The 12500-nt window shown below is 50.0% G+C and overlaps 1 protein-coding gene across 4 annotated transcripts in view; it reads left to right on the top strand.

Annotated features, from left to right (window-relative positions):
* The window catches only part of LOC139757556 (synaptogenesis protein syg-2-like), a 202724-nt gene that overhangs the window by 12130 nt on the left and 178094 nt on the right, over window positions 1–12500 (top strand). For 2 of the 4 annotated variants that reach the window (XM_071678145.1, XM_071678148.1), the window contains exon 1: window positions 8705–8918. The exons of 1 other annotated variant lie outside the window; for it this stretch is intronic. The gene's annotated coding sequence lies outside the window, so the exon portion shown is untranslated. Of the gene's footprint in view, window positions 1–8704; window positions 8919–12500 lie in introns of those variants that run through there. One more of the 4 variants, XM_071678147.1, reaches the window with a different exon arrangement.

Consider the following 12500-nt stretch of genomic DNA (forward strand, 5'->3'; position numbering starts at 1 on the left):
AGGGGTAGCGCCGGGAATGGATGAAGGCAAGTATGAATATGGACGTGTGTATATATGTATATGTCGGTGTATATATATATATATATATATATATATATATATATATATATATATATATATATATATATATGGGTGCGGCTCGTCTCTCTCTCTCTCTCTCTCTCTCTCTCTCTCTCTCTCTCTCTCTCTCTCTCTCTCTCTCTCTCTCTCTCTGGCGGTGGGTCGTCTGGAGGGTCGTATCTCTGGAGGAGGAAGTACTCAGCTCAAGGAGGGTCGTCTTCTCTGGGGGCAATCAGCTCAAACAGGGTCGTCTTTTTTCGGAAGAAGTTGGAACATGGTCGTGTCTCTGGGGGGACGTCAACTAAAGGAGGGTCGTCTCTCTTGGAGGCTAGTCAGCATCAAAAAGGTCATCTCTGGGGATAGTCGGTAGATGGAGAGTCGTGTCTCTGGGGGAACGTCAGCCGAAGGAGGGTCGTCTCTCTCTGGGGGGTAGTCAGCATCAACAGGGTCATGTCTCTGGGGGTAGTCGGCAGATGGAGAGTCGTGTCTCTGGGGGAACGTCAACCGAAGGAGGGTCGTCTCTCTCTGGGGGGTAGTCAGCATCAACAGGGTCATCTCTCTGGGGGTAGTCGGCAGATGGAGAGTCGTGTCTCTGGGGGAACGTCAACCGAAGGCGGGTCGTGTCTCTCTGGGGGTGGGGTAGTCAGCATCAACAGGGTTGTGTCTCTCTGGGGGGGTAGTCAGCATCAACAGGGTCGTCTCTCTGGGGGGTAGTCAGCATCAACAGGGTCGTCTCTCTGGGGGGGTAGTCAGCATCAACAGGGTCGTCTCTCTGGGGAGAGGGATAGTGAGCGGAAGCAAGGTCGTATCTCTGGGGGTGGTTAGTCAAAACATTATTGTATCTCTGGGGTCAACTCCAGGCGTAGAACAAATACATTAATTAAGTCTCTTTCATGTCTTCCTGTTGGACATAGAAAAAACAAATACATTTTTTTATTTTGCATCAAAGTCTTGTAAAGTCTGATGTATATATATATATATATATATATATATATATATATATATATATATATATATATATATATAGAGAGAGAGAGAGAGAGAGAGAGAGAGAGAGAGAGAGAGAGAGAGACTGTGAAGTATGTGCAAGTGGGACGGAACCCACTGCCCTCCTGCCACTGAAACCCCACCACACCACTGTAGAACCCCACCACTGTAGAACCCCACCACACCACTGTAGAACCCCACCACCCCACTGTAGAACCCCACCACACCACTGTAGAACCCCCACCACGCCACTGTAGAACCTCACCACTGAACCCCACCACACCACTGTAGAACCCCACCACTGAACACCACCACGCCACTGTAGAACCTCACCACTGAACCCCACCACACCACTGTAGAACCCCCACCACTGAACCCCACCACACCACTGTAGAACCTCACCACTGAACCCCACCACACCACTGTAGAACCCCACCACTGAACACCACCACGCCACTGTAGAACCTCACCACTGAACCCCACCACACCACTGTAGAACCCCACCACTGAACACCACCACGCCACTGTAGAACCTCACCACTGAACCCCACCACACCACTGTAGAACCCCACCACTGAACACCACCACGCCACTGTAGAACCTCACCACTGAACCCCACCACACCACTGTAGAACCTCACCACTGAACCCCACCACGCCACTGTAGAACCTCACCACTGAACCCCACCACACCACTGTAGAACCTCACCACTGAACCCCACCACACCACTGTAGAACCCCACCACTGAACCCCACCACACCACTGTAGAACCTCACCACTGAACCCCACCACACCACTGTAGAACCCCACCACTGCTGTACAAACATAACATTACAGTGTGTACATCTGTGCATCGTCTGTTGGTAACGCGACCCGTCATTAATGTCTCTTATCTCAGCCTGTAATATTCTTCGTCTCTCTAAGTTCACTCGTATTGTATAGTCTCTCTAAAGTCTCTTTTACATAGTCCTATAATATATAGGGTCTCTAAAGTCTCTTATATAAGCCTATAATATATAGGGTCTGTAAAGTCTCTTTTATATAAGCCTGTAATACATAGGGTCTCTAAAGTCTCTTTTACATAAACCTATAATTTATAGGGTCTCTAAAGTCTCTTTTATATAAGCCTATAATATATAGGGTCTCCATAGTCTCTTTTATATAAGATATAGTCTCTCTGAAGTCTCTTTTATATAAGCCTATAATATATAGGGTCTCCATAGTCTCTTTTATATAATATATAGTCTCTCTAAAGTCGCTTTTATATAAGCCTATAATATATAGGGTCTCCATAGTCTCTTTTATATAAGATGTAGTCTCTCTGAAGTCTCTTTTATATAAGCCTATAATATATAGGATCTCCATAGTCTCTTTTATATAAGATTAGTCTCTCTGGTCACTTTTATATAAGCCTATGATATATAGGGTCTCCATAGTCTCTTTTATATAAGATATAGTCTCTCTAAAGTCTCTTTTATATAAGCCTATAATATATCGTCTCTCTTAAAATCTCCCTTATAAAATTACGTAATATATAAGGTCTCCAAAGATGCCCCATATTATTATTTTTTGTGTTTGTTGTTTTTTTAATGTAAATCCGTCACTTTTGACCTTATGGAAAATGCCTCCATATTATTTTGGAAAATACCACTATATTACTTTCTTTTTTTCCCTCCGTCACTACTGCTGCTGAAGTGGATGTCAACATATGCTGGGGGGGGGGGGAAGGGGGAAGTCCCAGTGGGACGTTTGTTTACACACACACACCGAGGTCACACACACACACACACACACACACACACACACACACACACCTTTCTCTCAAGGGGTTCGAGAGTCCAATGTAAAATTTGGTTACATTTGGACACGCTGTTGATGGAATGTCTCTTTATTCATTTATCTTATCTGATAACAAAATAAAGGTAATTATTTATCTTGATAATGTAATCCTGAGTGAGAGTTGGGGTGGGTGGGGGGGGGACGTTCTTTTTTAGGGGGCCCCCTTCCGATGAGGTCCCGTCACTAGGTGGGAGTTAGCAGTCCAAGATCCACTGTGTGTACCTTGTATTCTTCCGAGTAACACCAATAAGATCTTTAGATCACTGAGAAACCAGTCCAGAGTTTTTCTCCTTATGTATATATATATATATATATATATATATATATATATATATATATATATATATATATATATATATATATAATGTACACACGTCAGATATAGCCCACCAGTTGTCAATAGATATCTTATCTCCTTTTAAGTAATTGGATTATGAATGGACCATTTTCTCCTTTTGAATTTTCTTCTTCTTCCTCTTCTTCTTCTTCCTCCTCCTCCTCCTCCTCCTCCTCCTCCTCCTATTCCTCCTCCTCCTCCTCCTTCTCCTCCTCCTCCTCCTCCATTCAAATCCCCCCCACATCCCAATTGGCCAGTCTCCTCTATAACCCTTCGACTTCAGCTCCCTCCCATGCCTTAAAAGGGGGATATTCCCCCCCCTTTAAGGGATACTAAGGGGACCCCCTTAAGGGATAATTGGACATCTTTCTCCTCCTCTCAACCCAACTTAGTGACATAGATTTTTTTTTTTAAGCTAAAAGGTCGTTTCAACCCGTCGTCTCCATGTACGGGTGGTGACCAGACACGGTGTTTAGACCATGGTTTGGGGGGTCGGTCATGCACCCTCCTTCTTCTCCTCCCCCTCCCTCTCTCCCCCTGTCCCCCCTGAGCAATGATGTCATCCCCCCTGAGCAATAATGCCAAGCACACCACACCCCCCCTTTCCTACCCCCTTCACCTCCCCTTTTCCCCCTTCCCCCTTTCCCCCCTTTCACCCCTTTCCCCCCCTTTCCTAACTCACCAGTGATGCCCAGAGACGTGTATCCAATTCCCCTTCCCCCCCCCCTCAAGTTTCCCCCCTTCGAACCTTGGCGTCTCGTTGTATGATCGCAGTTTCCCCATCGGTGGGCCCCACACCGCCAAGGACAGGTCATGTCCCCCACCTCAACCTCCCGTTTCTCTCTCCCCCACTTCAACCTCCCGTTTCTCTCTCCCCCACCTCAACCTCCCGTTTCTCTCTCCCCCACCTCAACCTCCCGTTTCTCTCTCCCCTACCTCAACCTCCCGTTTCTCTCTCCCCTACCTCAACCTCCCGTTTCTCTCTCCCCCACCTCAACCTCCCGTTTCTCTCTCCCCCACCTCAACCTCCCGTTTCTCTCCCCCCCCCTCCCCCAATGCAACGCAGAATAGATCATCTTCCCCCTCCCTCACCACCCCTTCCCCCCCCTCCTCCACCTCTCGTTTCTCCCTCCCCCCCAGTGCAATGCAGGACAGATCATCTTCCCCCCTTCTCCCCCCATCCTCCCTTTCCCCTTTCCCCCCCTGTGCAACGCAAATAGCATGTGACAAAGCCAGATGTGTGTGTCCCCCTCCCTCCCTCCCCCATTCGAGCACCAGGTGTGTTAGTCAGTCGGTCCCCCTCCCTCCTTCCCTCCCCCCTCCCCCCCCTCTCCAATGCAGCCACCTGGCTAAGTTTGGAGGCGCGTCCTTTTGAGGAGGGGGGGGGGGGTGGTTGGAGAGGGGTGGCGGTGGTCGTCAATAATGAGCAAACCATCATTAACTCGATAATTGATAGACAGGAGGAAGTGAGTGGCTAATTACCAGGCGCACACACATCTGGCTCACAACGGTATATATATATATGTATAAGACAAACTCACACACATGTCAGCTGGTCACGTTGGGAGAGACTGTGTTGACCTCGCACACCTGGCACGTGTTCACCTCACACACCTGACTCGTTGTACCCGTGTTCACCTCACACACCTGACTTGTACACGTGTTCACCTCACACGCCTGACTTGTTGTGGATGTGTTCATCTCACACACCTGACGTGTTGTATATGTGTTGACCTCACACACCTGACTTGTTGTGGATGTGTTCATCTCACACACCTGACTCGTTGTACACGTGTTCACCTCACACACCTGACTTGTGGATGTGTTCACCTCGCACACCTGGCTTGTTGTGGATGTGTTCGTCTCACACACCTGACTCGCTGTACACATGTTACCTTACACACCTGACTTGTGCATGTGTTCATCTCACACCTGACTGGTACATGTATTCGTCCCACACACCTGACTTGTACATATGTTCATCTCACACACCTCACCTGTTGTATGTGTTGATCTCACACACATGACTTGTACGTGTGTTCATCTCAGACACCTGAATTGTGTATATGTTCACCTCACACACCTGACTCGTTGTACATGTGTTCACCTCACACACCTGACTTGTACACGTGTTCACCTCACACACCTGACTTGTGGATGTGTTCATCTCACACACCTGACTCGTTGTACACGTGTTCACCTCACACACTTGACTTGTTGTGGATGTGTTCATCTCACACCTGACTCGTTGTACACGTGCTCACCTTACACACCTGACTTGTGCATGTGCTCATCTCACACACCTGACGTGTTGTATATGTGTGGACCTTACACACACACCTGACTTTTACACATGTTCATCTCACACACCTGACTGGTACATGTGATCGTCCCACACACCTGACTTGTACATGTGTTCATCTCACACACCTCACCTGTTGTATGTGTTGATCTCACACACATGACTTGTACGTGTGTTCATCTCAGACACCTGACTTGTGCATGTGTTCATCTCACACACCTCACCTGTTGTATGTGTTGATCTCACACACATGACTTGTACGTGTGTTCATCTCAGACACCTGACTTGTGCATGTGTTCATCTCACACACCTGACTTGCGCATGTGTTCATCTCACACCTGACGTGTTGGATATGTGTTGATCTCACACACCTGACTTGTACATGTGTTCATCTCACACACCTGACTTGTGTATATGTTCACCTCACATCTGACTTTTTGTACACGTGTTCATCTCACACACCTGACTTGTACACGTGTTCACCTCACACACCTGACTTTTTGTACGTGTTCATCTCACACACCTGACTCGTTGCACACGAGTTCATCTCACACACCTTACTTGTACGTGTTCATTTCACACATCTGACTTGCTGTGCAGGTGTTAATCTCACACACCTGACTTGTATATGTGTTCATCTCACAACTTGACTTGTACATATGTTCATCTCACACACCTGACTTGTGCATGTGTTCACCTCACACACCTGAATTGTACGTGTGTTGATCTCACACACCTGAATTGTTGTACACGTGTTCGTCTTACACACCTGACTTGTGCATGTGTTGATCTCACACACCTGACTTGTACACGTGTTCATCTCACACACCTGACTTGTACACGTGTTCATCTCACACACCTGACTTGTACATGTGTTCATCTAGAACCTCATGAACAACCCCTAATCACCCTAGGCTGTCATGAACAACCCCTAATTACCCTAGGCCCTCATTAACAACCTCTAATGACCCAGTGTCCTCATTATAGCCCCTAATGACCCTAGGCCCTCATTAACAACCTCTAATGACCCAGTGTCCTCATGAACAACCCCTAATGACCCTAGGCCCTCATTAACAACCCCTAATCACCCTAGGCCCTCATTAACAACCTCTAATGACCCAGTGTCCTCATTATAGCCCCTAATGACCCTAGGCCCTCATTAACAACCTCTAATGACCCTAACTAGGAATGTCCATATTCAGGGACCTTGGCCCTCGCTCTAACAGCCCCTTAATGACCCAACTGGCGCTTGGCAATTTCCCCTGGAAAGACCCACATGTTCCCAGGAATGGAACGCAAGACAGACTCGCTCAGGGGAACGCTAGGAATGGAACGCAAGGCAGACTTGCTCAAGGGGAACGCCTGGAATGGAACGCAGACAAGACTTGCTCAGGGAACGCCTGGAATGGAACGCAGACAGACTCGCTCAGGGGAACGCTAGGAATGGAACGCAAGGCAGACTTGCTCAAGGGGACGCCTGGAATGGAACGCAGACAAGACTTGCTCAGGGAACGCCTGGAATGGAACGCAGACAGACTTGCTCCGGGAACGCCTGGAATGGAACGCAGACAGACTTGCTCAGGGAACGCCTGGAATGGAACGCAGACAGACTTGCTCAGGGAACGCCTGGAATGGAACGCAGTAAGACTCGCTCAGCGGAACGCCAGGAATGGGACGCAGACAAGACCTGCTCAGGGGAACGCCTGGAATGGAACGCAAGACAAGACTCACACAGGGGAACGCCAGGAATGGGACGCAAGACAAGACTCGCACAGGGGAACTCTGGAATGGAACGCAAGACAGACTTGCACAGGGGAACGCCAGGAATGGAACGCAAGACAAGACTTGCACAGGGGAACGCCTGGAATGGAACGCAGACAGACCGACTCGTTTTCGGTCAGGTAAATGAGTGAGTCATGTACCATACGATGATTCGACTAGAATACACCAATATTCGCGAAGAATGGCGATATTCCCACCAGAAAACGCCAATATTCGCGAGGAATGGCGATATTCACACCAGAAAACGCCAATATTCGCGAGGAATGGCGATATTCACACTAGAATACACCAATATTCGCGAGGAATGGCGATATTCCTACCAGAAAACGCCAGTATTCGCGAGGAATGGCGATATTCACACTAGAATACACCAATATTCGCGAGGAATGGCGATATTCCCACCAGGAAACGCCAATATTCGCGAGGAATGGCGATATTCACACCAGAAAACGCCAATATTCGCGAGGAATGGAGATATTCCTACCAGAAAACGCCAATATTCTCCAGTGACAGCGATATTCTTAACAGAGAACGCCAATATTCCCGAGCGACAGCGATATTCCCACCGGAAAACGCCGATATTCGCCAGCCACGACGGCCGTGGACCAACCTCACACACCAACATGGTCGCCACTGGATAACAAAATGAACAAGAACAATATTTGTTCTCCGTCGTGCGTGAGAGAGAGAGAGAGAGAGAGAGAGAGAGAGAGAGAGAGAGAGAGAGAGAGAGAGAGAGAACATAGACAATCTATTGTTCGAATGAGATCTGATTATCTCTCTCTCTCTCTGAATGTGTGTGTGTGTGTGTATGTATGTATGTGTGTGTGTGCGTGTGTGTGTGTGTGTGTGTGTGTGTGTGTGTGTGTGTGTGTGTGTGTGTGACCCGCCAGCCAGGAAGGACGCACCGTCTATCCTGTAGGATTGAAGAGGGGGGGATGGGGGGGTTGGCACAGCCCCCTCCGCCTCTCACCCTCCCTCTCACCTACAGCGCAGACCTCCTGCCTCTCACATTTCCCCTCTCCTCTCTCTCTCTCTCTCCCCCCCCAACTCTCTCTCTCCCCCTCTCTCTCTCTCCCCCCCTCTCTCTCTCCCCCCCATGCAACATCCGGTCTCTGCCCACACACTGCAGCTGAGTTCGTGACGCGTCGATGGCGCAGCGAGAGAGCGGGAGAGCAGGTAAGAGGGAGGGAGAGGAGAGAGAGAGCAGGTGAGAGGGGATAAGAGGGGGGGTGAGAGAGTGTGAGAGAGAGAGTGAGTGTGAGGTAGGGATGACCTCACAGACCGCGTTGTGAATGAGGGCGTCCTCCAACAGCGTGGGAGAGAAAGAGAGCCCTGGGAGAGAGTGAGAGAGAGAGAGAGAGAGAGAGAGGAGAGAGAGTGAGAGGAGGAAGGAGAGTGAGTGAGGGTGGACGCCAGCCCGGCAGAGCATCAGTTGCGCCTCTCCCGCGGCCCAGTGAAGACGTGACGCTCCAGAGAGACCAGAGGGAAACGGAGACTCCACTCTCACACACTCCCACAGCCGAGAGACAGAGAGACTCTCCCTTCGTCAGCGTCGCCTGCAGGACACGCTGGTGTGTGTGTCGTCCCTTCTCCCTCAGTCTACGCTTGGTGAGTCCTCTCCCTCCCTCTCCCTTATCTCCCTCTCACTTATCTCTCCCTCCCTCTCCCTCTCCCTCTCCCTTAAAGGCGTGAGACACGTATTTGAGACATATATCTTCACCCTTATTCCCTCTCTCCCTGAGGGAGCGACACGCATTTTTCTCCCTTTGGAGTCCCATACCGTTCGTACCTCCAGGGTCGTACCGTCGTGTTCATGGGGTCGCACCGTCGTTTTCAAGGATCGTACCGTCGTGCTCAAGGATCGTACCGTCGTGTTCAAGGAACGTACCGTCGTGTTCAATGCCTTACACTCGTGCTCCAGGGTCGTACCTTCGTGTTCCAGGATCGTACCGTCGTGTTCAAGGATCGTACCGTCGTGCTCAAGGATCGCACCGTCGTGTTCAAGGAACGTACCGTCGTGTTCAATGCCTTACACTCGTGCTCCAGGGTCGTACCTTCGTGTTCCAGGATCGTACCGTCGTGTTCAAGGATCGTACCGTCGTGTTCAAGGAACGTACCGTCTTGTTCAAGGAACGTACCGTCGTGTTCAAGGATCGTACCGTCGTGCTCCAGGATCGTACCGTCGTGTTCATGGGTCGTACCCCTGTGCTCTAGGATCGTACCGTCGTGTTCAATGCCTTACACTCGTGCTCCAGGGTCGTACCGTCGTGTTCAAGGATCGTACCGTCGTGTTCATGGGTCGTACCCCTGTGCTCTAGGATCGTACCGTCGTGTTCAATGCCTTACACTCGTGCTCCAGGGTCGTACCTTCGTGTTCCAGGATCGTACCGTCGTGTTCAAGGATCGTACCGTCGTGTTCAAGGAACGTACCGTCTTGTTCAAGGAACGTACCGTCGTGTTCAAGGATCGTACCGTCGTGCTCCAGGATCGTACCGTCGTGTTCATGGGTCGTACCGTCGTGTTCAAGAGTCGTACCGTCGTGTTCAAGGATCGTACCGTCGTGCTCCAGGATCGTACCGTCGTGTTCAAGGATCGTACCGTCGTGTTCAAGAGTCGTACCGTCGTGTTCAAGGAACGTACCGTCGTGTTCAAGGATCGTACCGTCGTGTTCAAGGATCGTACCGTCGTGTTCAAGGGTCGTACCGTCCGTGTTCATGGGTCGTACCCCTGTGCTCTAGGATCGTACCGTCGTGTTCAATGCCTTACAGTCGTGCTCCAGGGTCGTAATGTCGTGTTCAAGAGTCGTACCGTCGTGTTCAAGGATCGTACCGTCGTGCTCAAGGATCGTACCGTCGTGTTCAATGCCTTACAGTCGTACTCCAGGGTCGTACCTTCGTGTTCCAGGATCGTACCGTCGTGTTCAATGCCTTACAGTCGTACTCCAGGGTCGTACCGTCGTGTTCCAGGATCGTACCGTCGTGTTCAAGGATCGTACCGTCGTGTTCAAGGATCGTACCGTCGTGTTCAAGGAACGTACCGTCGTGTTCAAGGATCGTACCGTCGTGTTCAAGGATCGTACCGTCGTGTTCAAGGGTCGTACCGTCCGTGTTCATGGGTCGTACCCCTGTGCTCTAGGATCGTACCGTCGTGTTCAATGCCTTACAGTCGTGCTCCAGGGTCGTACCGTCGTGTTCAAGAGTCGTACCGTCGTGTTCAAGGATCGTACCGTCGTGCTCAAGGATCGTACCGTCGTGTTCAATGCCTTACAGTCGTGCTCCAGGGTCGTACCGTCGTGTTCAAGAGTCGTACCGTCGTGTTCAAGGATCGTACCGTCGTGCTCAAGGATCGTACCGTCGTGTTCAATGCCTTACAGTCGTACTCCAGGGTCTTACCGTCGTGTTCAAGAGTCGTACCGTCGTGTTCAAGGATCGTACCGTCGTGCTCCAGGATCGTACCGTCGTGTTCAAGGGTCGTACCGTCGTGTTCAGGGATCGTACCGTCGTGCTCAAGGATCGTACCGTCGTGTTCAAGGATCGTACCGTCGTGTTCAAGGATCGTACCGTCGTGTTCAAGGATCGTACCGTCGTGCTCCAGGATCGTACCGTCGTGTTCAAGGGTCGTACCGTCGTGTTCAAGGGTCGTACCGTCGTGTTCAAGGGTCGTACCGTCGTGTTCAAGGGTCGTACCGTCGTGCTCCAGGATCGTACCGTCGTGTTCAAGGGTCGTACCGTCGTGTTCAGGGATCGTACCGTCGTGCTCAAGGGTCGTACCGTCGTGTTCAAGGATCGTACCGTCGTGCTCAAGGATCGTACCGTCGTGTTCAATGCCTTACAGTCGTACTCCAGGGTCTTACCGTCGTGTTCAAGGATCGTACCGTCGTGTTCAAGGATCGTACCGTCGTGCTCCAGGATCGTACCGTCGTGTTCAAGGATCGTACCGTCGTGTTCAAGGATCGTACCGTCGTGCTCAAGGATCGCACCGTCGTGTTCAAGGATCGCACCGTCGTTTTCAAGGGTCGTACCGTCGTGTTCAAGGATCGTATACCGTCGTGCTCAAGGGTCGTACCGTCGTGCACAGGGGCTAAATACTTGCCAAACTCTCCTTAAACGCCCTCCGGAGTGTCTTCGAAGGGCACCTCCCTCCGGGCGGAGGAGAGACATCGAAGTGGAAGAGAGAGAGAGACATCGAAGTCGCCCAAGGTCGCCCCAGAGCCTCAGTTTCCCGCCAAATATGGCCACCACGTGGCGCCCTCCTCGTACTACAGTTTTGTCCGCTTGCATCATTTCCGGTCAAAACAAACGACGAATTTCGTGTCCGGCCGTATTTTCTTTACGGACACGAACGAGAGTAAGACAGGCACTAAGAAAATAAGTCTGTGTCTCATCGCCAAGTTGTCGTAGCGGCGTAAGGATGAAATTGGAGGGAGAGTTGAGAGCGAAGCCGGTGCCGCTCGCATTCGGACGCGCACGGCGCGGTTTCATTCATAAGGCGCCGATTTCGGCCGGTTTCCAAATTGACGAATTTTGTCCAATTTTTACTCATTTTTTTGGTCATGCCTCAGCGGCAGATCTGATCTTATATCATTCTTATAAGATGTGATATATAACTGTCTCCTTGTTTATATATTATTTAAGAAGGTGGGATGATTTGTGCTTTGATAATTATAAATTAAGAGGAATGTTTTTTATGAGTTGGTAACATTATAGGTCGAAATGGCCGGGCCAACAGTGGGGTGTGGAGGGATTTTTGGTGAGAGAGAGTTTCAATCTCTCTCTCTCTCTCTCTCTCTCTCTCTCTCTCTCTCTCTCTCTCTCTCTCTCTCTCTCTCTCTCTCTCTCTATCTATCTATCTACCTATCTATCTCACACATAATAGGCTGTGTGAGAATGACGTGGCGAGCAGTGGGGTGTGGGTTTGAGATTCTCTCTCTCTCTCTCTCTCTCTCTCTCTCTCTCTCTCTCTCTCTCTCTCTCTCTCTCTCTCTCTCTCTCTCTCTCTCTCGCTGTAACCAACCCACACATACCATTCGTTCTCTTTAACTATATATTTGCCTGCGGTGAACGCTACGTGCCGGGCCAGCTTAAACACACACACACACACACGTATATATACTTGCATGAATATGTATGAATACAAAGATATGTATGTGTCTGTATGTACGTGGGCATGTACGTCGGTATGTGTCTGTAT

This window comes from Panulirus ornatus, chromosome 27 (assembly GCF_036320965.1).
Source record: "Panulirus ornatus isolate Po-2019 chromosome 27, ASM3632096v1, whole genome shotgun sequence".
NCBI lineage: Eukaryota > Metazoa > Arthropoda > Malacostraca > Decapoda > Palinuridae > Panulirus > Panulirus ornatus.